The 24,392-nt window shown below is 37.4% G+C and overlaps 1 protein-coding gene across 1 annotated transcript in view; it reads right to left on the reverse strand.

Moving 5' to 3' along the window:
- hs6st1a (heparan sulfate 6-O-sulfotransferase 1a) overlaps window positions 1-24,392 on the reverse strand; it is a 116,309-nt gene that overhangs the window by 50,804 nt on the left and 41,113 nt on the right. The window lies entirely within an intron of this gene.

Consider the following 24,392-nt stretch of genomic DNA (forward strand, 5'->3'; position numbering starts at 1 on the left):
CCCACTGTATTTCGAATTGTATTGTATGGTATTGTATTGTATTTTATGCTGACAAAGCACAGATCATGAACCTGTCTTGATCGATTTGGTTTGTCGCTCCATTTCCGAGCTAAGGGAAATGACAAAATGACGACTTGACAAATAAACCGTATTGGGGAAGTCAAGAAATCAATTAAGATTTGTGATATGCTGTAACAAGATAATGCTTTTTTTTATTTTTTTAAAAAAAACAAAAAAACAATACCAGCTCTAGTGTTGAATGTCGACTGTGATGCTTACAGTATATGTGTCAGAAATACAGAAACTCAAAACTCATGGCTATAAATATAGAAATGGCAATAAAAACAAAATAACAAGCCAATCGCCAGAACAATAAATATCCTTATTACGTCAAGCTCACTAAGGAATGGTTTTGTTTATTATGCAAGCTCGTTTTCTTCCTGAGCCCAACACATATTAATCTGCTTTAATTCCATGTCTATTATTAGAAGAACCCGATCATATAGTCTGTCATGAGATGACATCCTTTTGCAGACTCTGGTATATTCAGGCAAGATGTACAGTAATTGGAACCGTCTCAAACACTCTCAAGTTAAAAGCCCAAAGTTAATCGCTCAAGCTGTTCCTGTGACCGTCTACTAAATGTGTGAAAATGATTCCTCATGCTCCCAGAACCACTCATTCACAAATTGAAAACTGAAAAATGGCTGTACAATCTGGAAAGAAAAACTCCACAGATGTGATAACCTGGTCATTCAGTACATTCAGGTCGTCAGCTGACTTTGTTTTATTGCCTAGACCTGACCAACTGGAGCAACCCAGATCATAACACTGTCTCCAGAGGCTTGTACAGTAGACACTATGCATGATGGGTGCATATCGCTCTGGAATAGACTCAATCTGATCTCATGACCATTTTACATCGCTCCAAAGTCCAAGCATTATGCTCATTAGTGCACAAAGTGTTTAAGTGATCTCCATTCATGACTTTGTTCAGTTGAAAATGTTTTATATAAAATTTTTAATATTACTCAGTCATATTATGACCTGTTGTACAGTACTGTATACACACAAAGCTCTAGGCAACACGTGCATGCCTGGTGCTAACCTAGAACAATTTTTTTTTTGCCGTTTTGGAAAAGAAATCGCAAGTAACATCCGTCACCACTGACTAACGAAAGCTTAATGTCTAATCAAAGGTTTTATCGTCGTAAAGAAACTAGAACCAGAAGTCCGAGCTGCCGCGCATGGGCCTGGCATCAGATTAAATGGAAACGGGTCTGCAGAATGAACACGGGATTGCAGACGGCGCAGTGGAATGCAGAAATGAGAAGTGGATCTGATTATCCGAGAGATTAAGGTCCCCGTGATGAAAGAGCCATGGAGCTTAGGGCAGCAGTGAAGACCACAGGGCGCGGGGAGGGGGGGTGGGGGAGTTGGGGGTAGGGGGGGGATGTCCAGATAAGGAAGCTTTGGAATTAAGACGAAAAGGACAAACAGGAAATCATCTCCAGTATAGCTGAACTATTTAACCATAGCGAAATGCTTTTCTTCGGTTCATTTGCTAAGTGTTTACGAATGTCATTTAAGGCCTGGTGGAGGCATTTTTGAGGAGTTTGAGACAGAACGTTTCGGTTTTTATTTAGATTTATTTATATATGTATATTTTAAAGAAACCCATTTTGAAATGAAATTGTCTGGATATATATATTTTTTTCAACAAACACAAGCATCTTTCCCCTCCATCGGAGACAGAGAAGGGAGAAAAAAAAGCGCAGAAATGCCGTCATGACTTGACATGACAATCACCGTGATCTGAGGGAATGTGACAGACAGATTCCCTCCACTGAAACGCAAAATAGCTTAGGGGGCCATTTCCTTTAAACCTCGTAACCCCTATTCTCTACTATGACAGCAACACACACACACACACACACACAAGCAGACGTGTCCCTGTGCAGCCCGCCCAATCCCTGTTCAGACGCTGAGGAATTCCAATATGGAATGTGGCTGTTAACCCCGCTCTTTTTCAACACACACACACACACACACACACACACACACACACACACTCAAAGTAAATAAAACCCTTACATACTACATAAACTCATATAGCTGAGATAATGACTGTCCTTAACTGTTTATAGAGTAGAACACTTAAAGGAGTGTTGTTATGTGAAAGTAATCATGGACGAGGTGGGATCATGTGATCTGACACCATGTGGAGTTTCTATTACTGACCTAACATTGCTTTTAGTAAAGAACGGCATTACGCAACGCATTATACTAATGCAAAAAAAAAAAAAGTATTATAGGAACCTGATGCTGTTTGGTCAGAATCTGACTTGAGAATTCATTAAGGGTTGCATGTCAGAATCGGAATAAACTGTTATTCACTTATTATTTTGGAATTAGCATCAAATTTTTCCTCAATTAAACTCTCCTATGCCTTGGCAGCCTCTCAGGAGCTGAATGATGCAAAGCAATGGTGTAGCCTACACTTACTAGACATCTATATACGCATGCACGCTCGTTCAATGATATCTCTACGTTTCATACATCGGAGGAGCAAAACCAGTCTCAGAAAATTTTCTGGCTGTATGTCAGACAGAATTTAATAAAACTTATGCAGTACTTAGATATCTGTGCAAAAACCTGCACCATATAGTAAATGTAATCAAAATAATGAGTAGAACAGAAGTTACGCATAGTTTTGTTCCATATGACAAAAAACGCAACGTTTGATAGCATACTGCGCATCAAAAACCAACTGTTAGACTAAACTTTATAAACTTTTGCACTACTTACAGTAGATATCTGCCTGAAGTTTGCACTATAAGTGAAATCAAACTGTTGAGTAAAAGCGATGTTATGAACAGTTATGTGGCGGGTTTAACAATTTACTTAAAAAAAAAACTGCTAATACAATACTCGCTCAATGTAAACAAACACCTGGATAAACTTTTTACTTAATATTTTCACTTACTTAATTTGTTTCCATTAGAGAGAAATTGATAGCATATTGTATATAAATTCCTCATGTGTACACAAACGCTGAGTTTTTGCTCAGTTAGATTCCAAATTTAAAACAATTCCCTGATTTAATCTAAAAAAAGAAAAAAAGTTAGCTAGCTAGTAAGCTAAAAGGTTAGCTAGCTAGTAAGCTAAAAACTTAGCTTACAGGCAACTCCTCAGTTAGCTTGCTAATTTCCTGATGTAGATTTTAACCGGTGTTAATTTACGCAAAATAACTAAGCTACATTAGCTAATTAGCAAGCTAAGCGTTTGGCTACCGTAGCAAGCACACTTCACCTAGCTGCTACGTAGCTACTTAGCTAAGATGAAACGTGCACCACAGGGGGAAAAAGTCTCATGACACATATATGTTTATTTTCCTAAAAGCCAAAAGTGTGAGAACATTTTAACAAGCTAGGCTTTCTTTCCTGACAGGATGTGTGTTCGGTCTAAATGAGTGTGTGTATGTGTGTGTGTGCTCGTGTCATGTGTTACCAGTCGCCTACAAATCTGAAAAATGTAATAGCTGTCTATTGATCCGCTTGAGTCAGCAGTGTGTTGGAGGGAAATTGATTTGATGGCAATCCTCTCAACATTTTTTCCAAAGGAGTTGGGCTAATTAGCACTGAGAGCATGAGGTTCAGTGTGTGTGTGTGTGTGTGGGTGTGGGTGTGTGGACTGTTTAGACGCTCTGGCAAAACTCTGGAGCTGTTGAGGATGGTGCTCTTTCACAGGACAATATTAATATGCAAATGATCGGAAAGTGAGAGGCAGCCAAGCGTGCGGCGTTCGAAATTCCCTATTTTCATGCTAAATTTGCGCCGCTGTGTATACATCTGTTTTAGTCCCGTCTGAGGGGAGAAGTGGAGACGACGAGGGAGAATCATAATATTTTGGGCTTATTTGTATTCGTAGCGAGACGACGCACTGGAGAGGAATGTTTGAAAGAGGCAGCGAGAGAGAAAAAGGCGCTAAAAGCACAGAATGAATGCAGTTCGAACGTGAAATGATCTGCACGTGTGCACTACACCTCCTGAGTGCATACCTTTTGAAAGTCGGAGACGCTTCGCCCCATATAACCTCCCTCCCTTCTTCAATCCTTCAAGAACATGTCTGCTTGATTTATTATCCCTGAAGCATTTCAGCGTGACGTATTTGGAAACAGGTGAAGAGGAACGGTGATGCACGTAACGCTCCGAAAGATGTTTGTGTTATGAGTATGAGAAAATATATAATTAGGTAAGTAAACAAATAGATCAATAGATAGATATAACAAATGAATTAAACAATCAAATAAAAATAAATATATAGAAAAAATATATATATGTGAGTATAGTAAGTACTGTACATGTAAACAAATAAATAAATATATAAATAAATAATACATAATTAATTCTTCAATTATTCTCCAGACTAAAATGAGTAAATAAGCATGCAAATAAATAATTATGGAGGTAAACAAATACAGTAGATGACTGAATAAAGATATATAAATGAACTGATAGATCAAATTAAAATAAATAAAAAGTAACTAAATATGTGAGTAAATTAAATAAATGTAAATAAATAAACAATCAATTGATTATTCACGTAACTAAAATAAATAAATAAATAAATAACCATGTAAATAATTAATTACTAAAGTAAATAAATTGAATAATTCATTCATAAAAAAAAAAACACATTACTTGAACGATCAATAAATGGAAATAAATATAAAAAGTTAATAAATAAATAAACAAGTAACTAAAATAAACAAGGAAATAGGTTTTTATGTAAGTAACTTAATACATAAATAAATTAATGAATACAAATTAACTGCACAATCGATAGATTTAAATAAACTAAAAAGTAATAAACATTAAAATATGTAAAAGGTAAAAATACATAAATAAATACATTAATAATCAATTAAATTAATTAATAACTAAATAAGTATGCAAATAAATAAATTGATAAGTAGTTGAAGTAATGAATAATTGCAATTTAATTGAACAATGTACAAATAATAATAATTATTACAATAATAATCATTTTTTATTATTTTTATTCACTCACTCATCTTCTATACCGCTTTATCCTGTATTCAGGTTCGCGGGGACCTGGAGCCTATCCCAGGAGGCTTAGGGCATGAGGCGGGGTACACCCTGGACAGGGTGCCAATCCATCGCAGGGCACACACACATACTATGGACAATTTGGGAATTTAATTAACCTAACCTACATGTCTTTGGGAGGAAACTGGAGTACCCGGAGGAAACCCACCAAGCACGGGGAGAACATGCAAACTCCATGCACACAGAGACGGGAATCGAGTCTGGCCGGGAATCGAACCCGGACCCTGGAGGTGCAAGGCGACAGTGCTAACCACTACACCACTGTGCCGCCCATTATTTTTATTATTATTGCTCCAGTTGGCCAGGTCTAGACTCAGCAACATTACGCGGCAAAAAATAAAGTCAGCTGACGACCTGAATGTACTGAATGACCAGGTTATCACATCGGTGGAGGTTTTTCCTCCCTAAAGAGTGAAGGGGAAGAGTAGTTTGGGAGTATGAGGAATCAAAGGATTCACCTCCACATTGTGCAACGCAATCAAAGCTCCATTATTCAATATTTGGGTACTCATTCAATTTAAAGTATGATTTATGAATAAATGATTAAATATATTAATATTTACTGGTGCCAAACTATCAGTGCAACAAATTGACAGCGAAATTAGTTTAAAGTATTTTTTATTTAAAAAAACAAATATTTAATAAATATTTATATTAAAATGAACTAAATATTGATATTAAATTAAATTTTTTAGATAGGATAGATGAGATAAAAAATTAGAAATGTTGTTTTTAATTCTACAATATCGTCATATACATCAAGGTTCAAAGGAATATCTTTAAGTATCATGATATATTTTTGTCATATCGCCCAGGCCTCAGGGATAACGGAGATCAGACAAGGAAAGGGTTCTTTCTATAAAGCAGACGTGCAAAATAATATCGTATTTGTCTGAAAATTGATTCAGAGAAAGCGAGACCTTTCATGAACTAAGACTTGTTTGTTATGAGAGACAGAGAGAGAGAGAGAACACAGGCCTCAGCTGTAGGTTACTCTCCAACACGGATTAAGTACAAACGGCGACAGAAATAGAGAAGAAATTCATTTAAAATGCATAAAAGCCTCTCGATCTGAAAACTTTTAGATCAGTCCAGACAAGACTCAAGATGAAAGCAGGCACCGGGGAGCGCGGTGTAAGTGAAGCTGTCGTGACAGGCAAGGTACACATCACTTCATTCCTCTTAAGACTCTGTGTTCTCTCCTTTTCTCTTGCTTTTCTCGTTCCAGTCGAGTGCCCAAGCTCCCAAGACAAAGGCTCTCTCAGAGAATGTGAGTTTGTTTCTCTCGGGTTCTTCTGTCTGTCTTCGCCTCGACAAACAGAGGGTGGGTTTGAGGGGTTAATAAGTACAGTAGACTGTGGTGTTTAAATTTACAGTATCTGAGCAGGACTGCGATCCACAATTTTTTCCACTCGCTTTTTAATTAGCATCATTAGTAAAAGTTATTACTTTATTATGTTTAAAGGTCCCGTATTTTTATTTCTTTAACAAGTGAATACATGTCTCCGAGCTCCCTGGAAATGTGTCTGACAATGCTCCATTCGTTCTGTACACCAGCCACGCCCCTCCAGGGAACAGCCGAGCTGAGCACCGGGTACGGGAGGGATGTCAATTTATATGAGGTCACATTGGGGGGGGGGCGGATCTAATCAGATTCCTTAAATCCCAGCTAACACAACAATGAAAAATGCAAACCGGGGACCCATATGAATACCTAAAAACCTAAAAAATGACTAAAAAGTTACCTTTTTTAATGAAACAATTTCACAAAAAAACGTGTAAAAGGTTGAACTGATTTCTAATAAAGTCCTGCACGATGGATGCAGGTTTAACACTGTGACAGTCACATCACAATCAAGTTTTTAAAAACATTTCATGGATCCATGCCGTCACTTAATGTTCAATTTGCTAAAAGCAATCAAAACTGCATTTAACAAAAACTACCAGCAAAGCAGCAAGAATCGAATTACACGATAATGAATGTTTGCTGCTTCTCCGAGACAAAAACAGCAGCGCTTGCTGCAGAAGAGGTCGTCATTTTTTTTATTTCTTTTTTTATTTTCACCCATTTGCGATGCATAAAAGATCACTTTATTTAAATTATTATTTTCTGCGATTTCAACCGAATGACAGAAAAGGAGACCGTATGTATGCAGAGCGAAAAAGCAGGTGTTCTTTATTCCTGGCGTGATCTCACGGCAGATGGCGAGCAAAGGCAAACTTTACCCGAATCAAACGTTAGACCGTGTACCAGCTGAGGAAATATGTTCGGAACATAAGATACAGGGATTCTCTGGAGGCGCCTCAAAAGACAGGTATAACGTTTAAAAAAAAAAAAAAAAGAGAGAGAGGCGCTGGATTTGTAACACACGACAGGGCCGTGTATCCGTGCGCTATTAGTTCGATGCTCTGAGCTGGTTTATTTGTCAAAAGAACAGGGGACGGGTTAGACGCTCAGCTCTTACTGTACCGCACCCTGAGACAGGGCGGAGGAAGGAGCTGTTCAGATCTCTAAGCTCTTCTTTAACTTCCCTCACTTCAGAATCCCAAAAATTCGTGAAATGTGCTAAACGCAGGAGCTTTCTTCAGGAATTCCGGCACATTTTAGACAAAAGAGGAGACCACCATGACGGACAATAGTTTAAGTGTCTGTTGGCTGCATGGCGCCAGTTGATACACACACACACACACACGCTCACACAAGCACACATAGCAAATGCTAACCTTTTTGACCTCCTGTCTCGAACCAGGCGACAGTTCTGAGCTTGGGTTACGCGCGGATCAAAGCGGCTCAGTTTCACATTGTTCAAATTGAAAGGGATTTTAAAAGGGACCTCTTAAGCAAAATCGCCTTTTAGTCATTTTTAGCCGTTTAAATGGGTCTCCGGTGTGCATGTGCACTCAAAACATGTAGATCATTCCCTGCTTTTTCATTTGTTTGATTTGGACAGGGCTTAAACAAGCCGAGATCACTAGTGCTTTCATACCATCAAGGTAGAAAATTGCCCCATGTCTTAAACACTGGCCTCCCAGGAACTCCTATAATGCCTTTTCCAAACATGTGGAAACGGATTGGAGCGAGGGCAGGACAGTGCTCACAGCCGAGTTCCTGTAATGTCCAAGTGGTGTTGGTGAACGATTGTGTCTACAGTTTCCACGGACAGATGCGTCTCTGTGTCTTCAGTAAGCTGTCCATAGGTTTTCAAGGATCGGGCGTTCCACTCGATGAACGTTCCCGGCCACCACAGCTAAGATCATCATGGCTTTATTTAAAAACTATTCATATGTTTTACTGCGGCTTAGTCTCATCACTGCACTGTGCTTGAAGTCTAATGTAAATGTTAACCGGGTTTGTGTCCTTATCCATCAGAAATTTCATCACAAGTCCCGGTTTGACTTGCGCGCCCCTTTTATACTGTACATACACTATATACTTAAGGGGCAGTTCCAGTGTTAAGGAGGTGACGTTTGGAAACAAACTGGTGAAAAAAAGCCTCAAAGCATCGACAAGCTTTGTATCAGTGAACTAATTTCGAATGTCATGTCTTTATTCTAATTATAAATAAACAAATCATCAAAAGACATAATCATACAATTTACATCCTGAAAATATATGGGATTCCAACAACATTAAGGATGTGACTAAATTAAACGAAAAAAAACAAAAAAAACACTTATATATAAGAGAGTACTGGTGTTCTACAGATTATGAATATTAATAAGGAAATTTCAGAAAGCATTACGATGACAAAGATTTAAAGTGTTTGTAGGTTTAAAAAATATTTGTAACTTTCAAAATTACGTTTTAGGATTTAGGATAAACCGGCGTTAAGGATGTGACAATTTCTTGTAAATTTTTATGAATGTAAAAAAAGGAAAATGCTCGAATAGTGATTTTTAACTGCAATGGATTGGCACCCCGTCCAGGGTGTACCCCGCCCCGCGTGCCGTGTCTCCTGGGATAGAGTGTCTGATAGGCCCCCTGCGACTCTCTAAAAACAAGATAAAGCGATACAGTATAGACGGTGAGTGGGGGTGAGAGAGATTTTGAATAAACTAACTATAAAATTATGACATCAGCAGTTACTGCTGACACTTTTTCCTCCGGCCCTTTCATCTCTCTCTTTTTCTTTGTAGCTTTTTATCATTTGTGTGTCCTTTTGTGATTTAGTTTTTTACCTTCAGCATTGCATTTGACTTTAGTGTTTAATTTGAAAGTAAAAGTTTAGCCGATATCAGCAGATGTACAGTAGTTACCTGGCACTTTTTCAGTGGTTCAGTACAGTTCGGTGAGAACCCTATGAACTATGCCTCCTTCATTTTCCCAGGATGAAGTCGACCTTGCAGAAGTGAACGAGAAGCCGCACTGAATGAGACTTTTCTCGATGTACGTCGGTTTAAAATAGAAGCGTGTATATTCTGAGAGACGTGTTCACCGGAGCATTAAAGAAACTCATCGGGTGTAAAATGACCTTTAGAGACGGCTACACGTCTTAGCAAATATCACTTTGTGTTTGAAAATCAAACAAAGCTTGCTTTAAAAAAAACAAAACAACTATTGACATGCGAGCGTGATGCTTTTTGAAATCTAGCTATATTCAATTTGTATCAAAAATAAAATGTTTTCTTTTTTTATGATTTTTTTGGTTGGTTTTGTTTTGTTGTGTCGAGTCCTTGGTGATGACTGTTATATAACTAATGAGGGATTTTATAGCTCTGTTCCAAGGGCGTAGTGAGTAATGATCAATCAACAACTTCGCTTCCAGTGAACTCCGTACTAATGAGAAGCTCTCTCCGTCTCTCTCCTCGAGCTAAACGGCAGACTTTGGGTCCTGCTGAGAAATGAACTGTTCGAACGATGCAGACGATGGAGGTCATTTAATAAAATTCCCAGTGGGCAGCCGACATCATCTCGCCACCTGCCCCAATCAACGCCGCTCGCTCCGAATCTTCTGCAGTCGAACAGAAGTTTCATTTACAAACACTTACCAGATCCACAAACGCAGAAATGCTGGCTATGACGGTCAGCAGGGTCACGACGCTATCAGAAAGCAGAACATCCTGTTTTTTTCAAATGTAAACTCAAACTTCTGCTTGGTTTTTGAGTGTAAATTCCGTTACGGCAGAGTTTTCTGTTTCCTCCTGGTATACAGTACGGACCATATCCATGATTAAAAGCTCCGATTCGAGAATGAAATTAGAATAAAGTGCTGTGGTATAAACGCCGATATCTAACACAGGTCACGGAAACCATGAAACTCAATTTATTATCAAAATAGAAGCAGGTGCCAGGAAGGTTGTATCTGTTTTTTTTACCACAACATGGCGATGAGATCATGATCTGTAATAAACCGTCACTCGTCACTCGTTTGATCGATTCTCCGCCCCTACCCATGGCTATGTTTGGCTGCCAAGAGTTCCGTCTAAAAGAAAGATGGAGTTAAAAAGAAATTATAAATAAATCAATGAATTAATTCTGCCAACCAGACCGACTGAGCAGATCATCAAAGCCTAGTTTTTTTTTCTACTTGTTAAAGAATCAGAGAACCTGTCAATCCCTTCAGAAATTAAAGGACAAACACCAGAGGGAAACCAAGCCTATAGACATACACACATACATTCACACTCCTTCTTTGAGAAGGAACGGTAATTTATTATCGTCTGCTCCGCAGATACACATCAAATAGCAGCGCGAAAGGATTCACTGCCACTTAAATGAGGGGCCTCGGGGGGAAGGAGAAACCTGTGGCTCAATTTCAATTACTGCTCGGAGATCAGAGGAGGGTTTACGGGCTTGTTTAAAAAGCGGCCTAAGAGGCGTCGTCAATATCTACGCCGAGAACACACACACTGCCTTTCTTCCAGGCATGATACAATATCAATTGATTCATTTTACAGACGATGTTTGTCAACCAACCCAGATGTGTTCCTAATATGAAACAGAGAGAAAGAGAGAGAGAGAGAGAGAGGCGGGCCAACACTTCTCTTTATTATAATAATAATAATTATTATTATTATTATTATTATTATTATTCATGATATGCGGCAACTTAATGTTGTGGTCTGACCGCACCTGTAGCTAGGAAACGTTTCGACTGTGTAGCCGTAGCAAAAGAGCAAAAGGTCAAAAACAAAATGCTACTGTATGTCAGAACCACGGATCGTCAGGAGATGCATGTAAATAAAAAATAACCTGAAATAGTCAGTCACTTAACGGCACATTTTCGTACTATACTTATTTATGCTGTACATTCAAGCATCAATTAACCTAAAATCTAATTAGTGGTTTTGTCATACAACAAAAGTGCAAATGTGAATTCAGTCGACAAAAACAAAATCATTAATTAAACGTCTCAAGGAGGTAGCGGAACTTTAGCAAAAATTTACATTTACTTATTTATGCAAACATGGCTTAATTGAATTTGGTCTCTATATGTTTACATATTTAAAAGCTAAATTCTAATCTGTTTATGTTGTTCGAAGTAAAATCTCTTCCTCTCTCTCTCTCTCTCTCTCTCTCTCGGGAAACACTTTTGCAGATCGGTTTATGGGAGGAGAAAACATTCCAGTACGGTCTAATCAAGAAAAATTTAAATCTACAAATGCTTTTAAAATATATTTCAAGTTGTTTCAATTCATCTGAAGGATAAAAGAATAAATTTAAATAAATTCCACAAATATCCAGCCTCTTGTTTTTGAGATCCGCTATCATTATTGCTTTGCCGCTTTTGCTAAAAAGCGGCAAAGCAATAACGATAGAGACAAAGGTGAAAATAATCGAGAGAATGGAGCGAGGTAAAAAGACGGAGGACATTGCTCGTTCAACCATCGGCACAATTCTAAAGGACACTGTGCTGTAATATAATGTGTATAGCCAATTTTATTAGTATCCTAATACCTAGATAATGTTTGTTGGACTTATGAACAAATTGGACTTACGAACGAGCTCTCAGAACGGCACTCGTTTGTATGTAGGGGACTTATTGTAATTAGGGATGGGAAGTGACATGTACAGTACAAGTCGGTAAAAGGAACTCATACAGAAAGAGATTGTAAAAATGAAGTGTAGAAAACATCTGATTTTAAGTAAAAAACACTATTAAAAGTATTAAATGTTGCTTAAAGTGTGCTTATTGCTTTATCAAAGATCGAACAGCAAAGAGCCAGACTTACTTATTATGTTTAAGCAGTCTTGAGAAACTTTTTTGTCTCTTATTTGCAGTCCCTTCCCTGTACCTGAGCAGTTTCAGAGGAATGTTTTTTGTTTGTTGAGCCACACAGTGACCTGTGAATCATTTAAGGATAAAAACATCTAACTTAAGGCATGAACCAGTGAGATACAGGTGCAGATGATGACAGATGATCAGGCCGGTGATTAGTATACTGCTGATGGTGAATGCTGAGTGGTTGGAACAGACGAGAGGGGAAATGAGGCTGCTGTTGAGGTTGTTACTGTACAACAATCAATTTTAGAATTGTAGCTTTAGGCAGCCTGTCGCGGGGCTCAAGTCTTTTCCCGAGACTGTGCTAAGCTTTAACGTTATTGAATTGAGTCAAAATTTGTTGTTTCACCCCGTAATGCTCTTACAGACGCTGTAGTTAATAGCAGAAAAGGTAATTATAATAAGAAGTTAACATGGGAATTTCAGGACCGTTCGAACCCCGCACATGCAAAAACAAAACCCATTAACAGCTGTAAACAAATTACACAGAAGCAGCGGCTCTGCAACATGCTAAATTAGATATTACAACAAAAGCACCGTCAATAAAAAGAGAGAGGGCGCCTAATTTGTGTCGTCTTAATTAGCAGAATTAGGTTCTCATGAAACACAATCCGCATCGTCCAAAGAGTCTCTGTGTGGTTCGTAATGAAGCGCAGTAAACAGAGCGCAGACGAGATTTCGCCCGAAAGCCCCAGTGAGGGCTCGGCTCGCCTGGAATCTTGTGTTTACGTACCGCGGCCTGTCGTAGAGCGGTTGATTTGAGAGGACTTGACAGCCACAGCCTCATTTCACGCAAAAGATCACCCAATTCCTTTTATAACTCGGGACACGTAAGCCTCCTGACATTCCCTTCATGCGGTGCACACACACACACACACACACACGCACATCAAAATCCTGCCTCACACACACTCTGAATGTGGCACCTGGATAGCCATCGTCCCTTCATCCTTTCATCTTTTCTCATTTCCTGTGTGCCTGTAAGCTTCGGGTTGGATAAGCACGTCCTGAGCGTATACATTATGGAATCATCATCCAGTGACTTCCTCTAGGCTACATCTGCCAGAAAGCTATTCCACGGCCCATGTGCTTATTTTAAAGCCATTTCAGTTTTTTTTTTCTTTCTTCTTCTTTATGGCAGTCGCAGGAAGAGATAAATCAAAAAAAACCTAAGAAGCTTTAAGCAGGCAAAGGTGTGAATGGAGAAGAAATGTGCAGTTGTGCTATTTTATTATTATTATTTTATTTAATTATTTATTTATTTATGTATGTTTGTATTTATCCATTTGGTGTTTCTAAGCCTTAAAAAAATTTATAAAACCATCCCGAATCATTTTCAGACTTCTCCGTTTACGGCTTGGATCACGTCACGCAAAAGAAGACGTTTGTAAAAAAATCTTTTAAAAATGGTATTTTTCTTAAGAAGAGCCCTTCATGTACAGTACCATCATGCGTGCCGCACCTTCATTCTTGTTACGGCCTCGTAACGATCTGGAATAGCACTTCATATGCCCTAATATAGATTTGCTCCCTGCATTACTGCCATCCAAAATGGCCTCTGTGCTGCAATGCACAATGAAACCTGAATAATACATGAGGCTGTAAAAAAAAAAAAAAAAAAAAAAAAAAAAAAAATATATATATATATATATATATATATATATATATATATATATAAACAAAATAAAAAAAGATGCAAAATCACAAGGTTGCTGCGATATATTCACCTTCATGCACATGCAAAAGTAATTACGCAAGAGTAAAGGCATGATTCGTATAGCAACTCGCGGTTTCGTGAAGTCAGAGAGTCTGAGGAATCCTTGAGTTGCACACACACTGCTGCATGAATAAACACAGAAACATGAAAACCGTACATTCTCACACACACAGAGTTGTTTTATACATTGTCCTGATGGCTAAACCGAACATATATATATATATATATATATATATATATACAGTATATATCTCACCCCACCAGCTGTATCTATTCCCAGCAGGAACCCTAACGTTTGATGAGTGTTGTAATATAGTTTTAATGATATTGCGATGACATCCACCATCAAGACAATGTTGTTCTCGAAAGTTTGAATGACTGATAAAATGTTGTTCATCGACCCAAACACAGCGCTGCAAAAACAACCCCAAAAACATTTTTCTATTTACACAACATCAGACATCAAGTTTCGAACAGGGTTTAGAATTCGGACCTGTTTTCCGATGTCATTTCATCAACTCTAATGTTTAAGAACGATACCAGTGTTGTCCCAACCGTAACAGCTTAACCAGCTCGTCCATGATTGTCCCATTGAGACTACGTATACAAATACTGTATGTACGTAAAATAATATATTCTCTTGTTCTTTTTTATATTTTCAACAGTATTGAAGACACCCAATAAACAAACCTGCTGCCTAAATTATACCAAATTATAAAATGTCCATAATGTCCTCAATCTATCAGCATTTGCGTCCCACATTGAGTATCCACTCACACCACATAAATATCTCATTAAATGAGTATATATCAATCCTTTCTTCTAACAAGCCAAAAATACAAGAAGTTACAACTTTTAAAAGTCCCAGAGGTCTTTAAGTCAAGTGGGATGTTTATTAAGACACTAGAAAGTTCCATCAGTTATTTAACAAAGAGAATAAGAGGGCACTTTCAGGAAAGCTGCAGATCCCTTAGGACCTTGCTCTGAGAAACAATCTGACCTAAAGGTCACAAAGTCCAGCAAACAACAACAATGACATTTTGCATCCCTTCCCCTGTGAGGAATCCTCAAGGAACCATGCAAACTAAACAATAAGTATCTGAAAAGGTCTTCCAAAAGAAAGAAAGAACAAAAGAAAAAAGAAATCTTCTACCACTTCTCCAAGCCCAACATAGCGAAGAGTGTTCGTACGTCTTCACGTCATAGCAAGTGAAGTGCATTTATTAGCTCAGCTGTCTTGGAGGCTTCCTTAGAGGACGGGCCTTGATTAATTATTAATAAAGAAGCTGACACGGCTGCCAGTGTAGCCACATCTCAGGCTCCGAGGCTCAGGGCTCCTGGTAATTGACGTCATGCTGAGCCTCGTCAAACTGGAACATGTAAAATGTTCGCTCATCCAGACAAGAGACCGGTGCTAATCTGAGATTTGGGTTTGGGATTGTGCTTAGATATACCAGTAGAAGATGGGATTAAACATTTTTTTTTTTTTAAGAGCTGCTTTCTATACAAAATTTCTGATATATAGCAGAACTTTGTTTCGATAACGTCCTTGTCTTCCTGATACTGTTTAGAGCTGTGAATCATGGGAATGATGTTAATGCAATTCATGTCAATTCGGTTTTAGACTGTTGAGATTTTCAATTTGATTTGATTCGATTCAACAGCGCTAAAGTTTATTGCCTGATTTGTATCAAACAACTAACGTATTAAAAACTACTAAAAGTATCTGATATGATTTAAAAAGGCTGTGTAACCATTGTTGTCGATTTTTTTGAAAATGCTCCACACTCCAGCCCAGTAGGTGGCGGTATTGACCCAACCGCCCATAAACTCAAAAGAAGAAAAAGCGATACTTTCGAAAAATGTGAGTATTTTCGAAAAATTCGAGTTGTTCGTATTTTCTGCCAAAGCTATGGTATATTTTGAAGGAAATTGTAAATTTTAGACCGTTTAATGTAAATAGTTTAAAAAAATTATAAAAAGCCCAAATAATAAAAAAAAAATAACGATGCAGTTTATTAAATCCACCAACAATGATAAAAAAAAAAACTATTAAATCACAGATCTCTAATGCTTTTGCAATAGATAGTCATAAGCCCTTTCAGGAACAGGTACGTATATACACTATATTGAGATCATGTGACATGTTAATCTCCTTCAGATTCCTCTAATTGTGTTGCTTATGAGGCGACTGATTACACCAGAACCTATTTATACGGGCTATTACAGGTTGTTCTGTATAAGTTTAATTACGATTAATTCCGTTTCAGTTCCAGGTTATAACAATACAAAATGGACAAGTTCAAATGAGGTGAACACTTCAAAAGTGAATATTCTAATAACTAGGACACTAGGAAAATAAAGTCAGTCATTAGCAGGCATGTTTTTTTGTTTGTTTTTTTCCGCCGAATGTCTGAATTCTTGAAGTAACTAAACAAAAACAAACACATTCCCAAATGTTCAGGGTGAACAAGCAGAATCTACAATCAAAGCTAATATTTAACAGCAAGGTAATTAGCCGCTATCCTTTCAGACTTTCATTAGGGGTCATGTTCAGGTAAGCAGACTCCAGACTCGTTATAGCCTGCGCTAATCTCATTATCTAAATTCTTAATGACACACCAAACAAAACACTGCAGACTAAAGGAAGCCGGCGCCATAAAGTGAAGTGCTTGAGCACATGTTAGCAAACAAATAGCGCTGCAATGACTGGTAATGATTAACTGGGTCCAACATAAAAAAGGTCTCTGTGGTCATTCTGGGTAACGTCTTGAGATGTGGAATTGGGCAGATTGTTGAGGGTGGCCTGTTTCTAGGCAACTGTAAAGTGTTTTTAAAAATTAACAAATCCCCCCCCCCAAAAAAAAAAAAAAAAAACGCCTCAGCTAAACAAAAATGCTATGCTTGTAAAATTAGCATATGCTAATCTTGCTAATATAGCCTAAAAGATGGAATTCCAAGTTACATATTATTACAAGTTGGGTAATTACTTTGTTTAATGCATTTCTAAACAACAATTTCTAAAAATTTACATAAACAAACAGGGTCTCCCCAGGTGACGATTTCGACTTCTTCCCTCTTCCCCACAACTCAGCACACTCGCTGTATATTTCAGTCCCTGCAACTGGACAAGACTGCATACAAAGACAAGGAGGAGGAAGGAGGCATCTGTCAAATTAGCGGGTTTCGTTCCATCAGCATTCATCACTTTTTCATATCGTGCTGAATTTTTCATGGGAGGCCCGAGGCGGCGGGAGCATTAAGTATTAACGTTGCCCGGGGGGGGCGAGAGGCGACTGTTATGAGGCGCATTGCTCTTCAAGTGCATGGTTTAGCCCCTTTCCAGGACAACTCATGCTGAAAAGAAGTGGAGGTGCTAATGTAACTTAATGTATTTTTTTTTTCTCCAGCAATATCATTTTAGTTTTTAAATCATTTTACTGGCAAGAATGATAAAGAATTTTATATCTTTTTATTTATACTATAGAAACATCAAAACAACTCTTACTGTAATACTTTTCATGGATTTTTTTAAATATATAAACAAATAAAAATAAAGTCAAAAGGCAATTAAAAAACATTAAACTAAAAGTAAAGTTTTATAAAAAAATATTTTTCAAATTGGGTCTTTATATTAATATTTATATTAATTTATATTGTATTTACTTGTAATTATAGCTAATTTAATTGGTAAATATAGTTAAAAAATATATTATTTTTTGGTGATGCTAGAAAATTTTAAAAAACAATGAATAAAACTTTAAAAATATTAATATTAATATTTATATTAATATTATATTTACATGTAATTAAATCAAGAAAAATAGTTATTTTAAATAGTTTTTTCTCACACAAATTATACCAAAATATAATATAACATTTTATACATACTGTATGTGTTTATTGGTTTAAATTTTTTCTTTAGTAAATTTGATTACAAAATAAAGGTGAATTCATTTAAAAGCATTAATAAATTATGCTAAAAAATGTAAAAAAAAAATTTACTTAATGTGTGGGGTTTCTGGTTTAGGTATAAGTTCAGAATGAAAATTAGGGGAAAAGAAGAAAAGAACCCCCATAAGTAATATAAAGCTTTTAATATTACATTACAGAGAATCTGTCTATTTTGAGAGAAACCAAGTGAAACAAGTGACAAAAAAGCGGCTTGACTTTGTAATTCTAATGCTAAGCGACTTCTTGCCTTTCTGCTACCTTCAGCTCTGATCGACAATCATGGGTAGAGTGTGTATGTGAGTGTGTACAGTAGGTGTGCAAGTCAGTAAATATGATTTCTATTGGCATAACTTGATATAAAAAGATATTAGTACTGTGTTAAACCGAGGGAACATCTGTTGCAAAGCAGTGAAAAGAACATGAAGGTTAAACACACCAACATGCATCGTGTCAACAGACGCAAAGCAGAAACGAGCCCGGCTTTTGTTTTCTCTGTTCGCCTTCGCGTGAACGGGGGGTAAGTACGGCAGGTCGGCAGCGTATGTTGTCTATTACGTAGCTGCACTCCTCGATTGGGCTTGTTGCCTCTCGTCTGAGGTCAGAGGTCAAAAGTGACAGAGTGCCCACGCGGTCTGTCTGAACCTCATCATTCACCCTAAACTTCTTCATCAATCATCATCCATTCACATGATAATCTAATCTGAACGCAATGCTGCTCTGTGTAACCAAAACTTAACCACCATCTGCTTTCCTCGACATGTTTATATCCCAGTTAAATATAACATGATTAATGGAAAAGAAGATACTCTGCTGTGATTTGATGTTGATATATGAGGATGTACAAGGAGATCAAACTTTACATGGAAATTCATGCTTTTCATCACTAGTCGAATCGTTCTAACCTTCAAAACATGCAAAGTAAATGGTATTTTTTAAGTGAATTTGAGGATCCTACCCCTAAGTCCAGCAGAAAACCTTAAAAAAAAAAAATGCGTACAAAATTTGACAATAACATGCTGTTCTATGCATCAGTACCTGTTACCTCTCTGACATTAATTATTTTCCTATAACAGCATATGTTTTAACCCTCCTACATTACAGCAAAAAAAAAAAAAAAGTAAAGAACAACATGCTTTTTTATTATTTACTTTTATAGTTGCAGTTAATGTTGTGGAATGTCTATGAAACAAATTATCTCCTGCTATCACTTTTGACAGCGACAATCAGTCATTTCCTAACCAGTCTCTCTTTATCATGGCCTTAGACTTTTTTTAGGCACGAGAGACGCCTCATAGAAAACTTAATGCACAATCCAGTAAAGCAATAACTTTACTATGAACTTGTGTTTCATCTTCCTAGAGCTACTTTCACAGCTGCTACAGTATCAAAAATGAAGTTATCACCTGACGACCAATCAGATTTTGACAAATTCTACCTAACAAACCTCTACAGAAACTCAGATATCGGTTTAGTAACAATGCTTTTTATGAATACACCTGCACATTAACCTCAGTATATCACACGTCTTTGTAACAGCTGCTGACCCGAGTGCATGAAGCTCTGTTCCCATTCTGTGCAAGCATACACACATGGGTGAAGTGATCATACAAGACACCTACAGTACACACCTGAGAGAATAAGTATGTACGTCAGCACACAACCTTACAAGGTCAATGATCTTGCTTTCTGAATATTAAACACTTAGGTAATAGTATGTAGTAGATAATAAATACCAACGTACAATCTCAAGTATAAACGTCTTAGTGTAGTACCTCTATTTATCAAACAATAAAAAGTTCGCATCTATAAATATGGGTAATTTTTAACCAATTAGGCCACAATCTCTACTTAGATATAAGTACATTTTTGCATCTATAATTTATATAAATTTCCACTATAGAATTTAGGAATGTACTGAACAAACATAAGTGTACTAACATACTTTTTAATAATTAAGGCCACACCTTTTTTATTCGGCTGAAGGTGGAATTTGTGTCTCTAATCAATGTCAATGCACCACTAAATTTCCAACATTAAATATAGCAAAACTTTGTGCAATTCAGTGTATAATTTTTTTAACGATTAAAGGCACATATAAAGAATCAAGCAAAACTTCATGAATTCGAAATGGACTACAATTTTTAATGATTAAGACCGTAATTCTTTAGACAAAAGCGGATCTATGACGATTATTGAATTTCAACGTAAAATGTAGTGATGCATTGCTTAATTCCTAGAGCACTACCATCTAATTTAAGGGGAACAGTTAAAGTTTTAATATTAAAAGTCATTTCCATTATAGACGTTAGCGATAAAGCTTAAAGCTTCTGATGCTTTTAAATTACTTAAAAGAGGTAACCATTACTGGTGTAGAGTACTGCTCCGTTTGCAAACATAAAATACTGATACAAACCTACACATCCCCCTTAAAAGAGGATTACTTATGACTTTGGGAATATAAAAAGTTGTTTGCCAGTTTATTAGGTATACTAATTTACTTTGACAATTGACAATGCGCTCACTGAATGAAACCATATTTAACTGATCGCATTCGTTCCCACGAGAGCCAAACATTAGCGATACATGTGCAGCGAGGTTTTTATCAATATCAATATAGAAATAACATAAAACAATAAAATGCTGCTTCCTGTATTTGTATATATATATATATATATATATATAAGCTGGTAATTAACTAGCTTTACATTGGGTTGAAAAAAGAAGAAGATGGAGGTGTTTAGTACGGCAAGTTCCCGAGCAAAGCGATATTTCAAGGTGTTGTTTATTTCAAAAATGGGTCCTCTTCTGCACAGGTGAGATAAGCGAGGGAAATAGGCGGGGGGAAAGGGGACGAAAAAGCAGAAAATGAGGAAGAAAAAAAGAAGGAGAATTCGAAACAGCCAGTGAGGGAACACTGATAGGCAGGAACACGGGAGGAAGAGAGATACCAGCGGTATCACCGAAATACTGACAATGCAATGATGCAATGTTTGTACGAACACACACACACACACACACACACAGAAACTCACAAGTAGGAGATAATTTGGGAGCAGTAGGTTGGTTTTCTCTTTCTCTCCCACTCCTCTCCTTTTCCCCATTTTCTTCCATTTTCACCCCACACACAGCGTTTACTTCTTACACAATCAGACACACACACACACACAGGCCCTGCTGTTTCTCATCCAGCCTTATCAGAGAGCCGGCCAAGGATGACTCAGTCTTATCCTCCTTTTCTCTCAGTGAGAATGACAGATCAAAGGCGGCGTTAATGAAACCCACTAACAATAACAGCAGACAGTAAGCGCAACAATTAAAACACACCGTCAAACAGCATAAAGCCTCCGAACCTGCCGAGATATTTGACATCCGAGTTACTTATTAGCTTTTGTGCCTTCGGAACTTGGGAGTGTAAAAGGAGAATGCAGAGACTGACAGTAAAATGGCCGGCAAAACATCAAATCTAATCATAACGATTGCTATTAAAAGGACGGTGCTGGTACAAATCACTATGATTAAGCCAAACATCTCTTTTCTGGCTTTTGAATAGGAAAAATCCTGAAGTGTTTTGGTGATGCTATGACCGGGGAGCCGTTTGTGTACCGCTGATATAAAACATCTTAAAATATTCAACAAAAATAAATAATAATAATCCACAGCACTCAAAAAAACAGCATGTTGGCTATAACTACACTTCACTGTGTGATATCATCATTAAAGTGGACCGACTCTTTATGGAAATCCTGTTTTGGGGTTTTGCAAAAATACTAAAAGCTCAAATTTGAATCTATTCCTACTTCAGATCCCGAAGCTGTAAGTCTTACTATTGTACACTATTGTGTGTGTTTGTGTGCGTGCATGTGTGTGTGTGTGTGTGTGTGTGTGTTTGTTAAAGCTTGTGTGGTAAATTTAGGAACACACTGAGACTAAAGTTTTAAACTGTAGCTCGTATTACACGCTGAAGCAGGATAAATCTTCATGATAGTCATTTTGAGGAACCATGTACAGGACCAGAGGAATCTGGGTCAAACTTTTTATGCTAATTTCTTTAGCTTTTAGTAGCTACAGATCCATAGTGTGAGAGGTTATCTCATTTAGTTGTGTTTTACCCTCTATTACTCTCACTCACTCATCATCTATACCGCTTTATCCTGTATTCAGGGTCGCAGGAGGGGGGGAGGGGGGTGTTGGGGTTGGAGCCTATCCCAGGACACACATGCATACACACTCTCATTCACACACTACGGGCAAGTTAGCCTAATCTGCATGCCTTTGGAGTGTGGGAGGAAACCGGAGTACCCGGAGGAAACCCACCAAGCACAGGGAGAACATGCAAACTCCATGCACAGAGACGGGAATCGAACCCGGACCCTGGAATTGCAAGGCGACAGTGTTAACCAGAAAGCCATCGTGCTGCCTTTTGTTGTGTTTTAACTTTTATAAAAAAACTTTCTGAAAAAGATACAGACAATAAATCGGTTGCTACTGAAATTCAGGTTGAAAGAAACAAGCAGGAAATGCCTTATAATGTCGCCCAACCCAAAAATGTATGATTATTGCCATTAGTATTAATATTAATGAGTTGTATTTCAGCGTGAAAAGTTTTGGAGGCTTATTAGACGTATACGTCTATTATAATGCGAATTAATTAATCCGTTTGGGTTTCATATAGCGAAACGCATTTCCCCATAGAAAATAATGTGAATGCAGATAATCCGTTCCAGGCATACAAAAATATGAATAATATTAGCACTATAATTATATTTTTGCATATAACAACAATCAAAATATTTAGAAAAGGCATGTAAATGAAGTTAACTATGAAATAAATAGTTATTAAACCTCACTTAACCTTAATTTATAATTCCACTGACACAAACAGGTTTTGAATGAACCCCAGATGTACTGTACGCACCACTTAGCTGGCATTCGGTTCGGTTCGGCTCGGTCCAGTCATTCGTAGACAATTTTATTTTATTTTTTCAAAATTAAGCTCTTAAAAGGAAAACTGGTGGGGTCAAGATCCCACAGACTCTATTAACTTATTTTAAAAAGAGTATAATTGGTGAGCTTTAACACAGTGACTATAATCACCCTAACAAACACAGAGGCTTCAGTAGGTGTGCATTAGCTCTGTGATTTCTGTTCACCAGAAAGAGTTTGAATTAAATGAACTCTCAGCCTCTCAGCACAATACTACAGTGAGATATCTGATCATTTGATTCGTTAAATTATTCAGCTCCCGCCAAAGGGATGAATAATATAGACCATGGCTAACTGGAACATAGAATCGCTCTGTTTTGTCGAAAAAGCCGCTGCTAGTGGAGAATATTTGGGACAGCAGAGTAATAACCATCCTTTACCATTTTTCGTCCTCTCAGATCATTTCTTTACTAACACACATCCTCACAGGCTTCCTTTCAAGGCTTAGGATGTGCAGCCACCGCCATTAACATGCAGCGAGAGCCAAACATGTCGACACACAGACGCGCACAAAAGCTACGACACTTCAAACATCTCCTGATAAAAGGGCGAAGGCAAAATGTTCACACTTCAAAGCGATCTCTTTAAGACTCCCTGCCCTTGTTCGTCAGATGGAATTTCATTTTTTTTTTTCTAAAGTGGATGAAAAGACTAATTATACCATAGAGTTTTGAAGTGTCCGAAATATCTATGACTATAAACTAAATTTTTCAACAGTGGCCAACTTTAGACGGATTTATTGACCGAATTATTTCGCCGCTTTTGCAGCGGTGTGTTCACTAATGTGGGGACACGGGCGAAGGCTTTAAATCCATTACACTGACCAGTCCATTAATTATGTACAAGCTTTTAGTCTCACACACCTGATCAAGTTAATCAAAGATCACAAGAGCTTCTGAATGTAATATCAGGCCAAAGCAAGGGAGGAAGGCATGGTGAAACAAAGAAAGAAACAAGAGGAGTAAAAGGAAATGAGTGAAGGTGGGAAGAGGAAAAAAATACATGGATGAAGGCAGGAAAAAAGGAGCAAAGGAATAAAGAGAGTGAAGATGGAGGATGATAGTTAGGTTAGTGAGCAGAAGGAAGGATGGAAGGAACGAAGGATAAAACATCATGGTAGGAAGAAAGGAAGGATAAAAGGAAAGAGCAAAAACTTTAAGGCAGTTATGAAAGAAAAAAAAGGAAACAAAAACAAAAAAAAAGAAGGAAGGAATGAAAAAAAGGAAGGTAGAAAGCACAAGACATCATGGATCATCAAAAAGGATAAAAGAATGAAAGGATGAAAGGAACAAAATAGTATGGAAGGAAGTTAAGAAGGATCAATAAGTACAAAACAGAAAGAAAGGATGGAACAAAAATATCAAGACAGGAAGAAATAAATGA

Source organism: Clarias gariepinus, chromosome 1 (genome assembly GCF_024256425.1).
Source record: "Clarias gariepinus isolate MV-2021 ecotype Netherlands chromosome 1, CGAR_prim_01v2, whole genome shotgun sequence".
Classification (NCBI taxonomy): Eukaryota; Metazoa; Chordata; class Actinopteri; order Siluriformes; family Clariidae; genus Clarias; species Clarias gariepinus.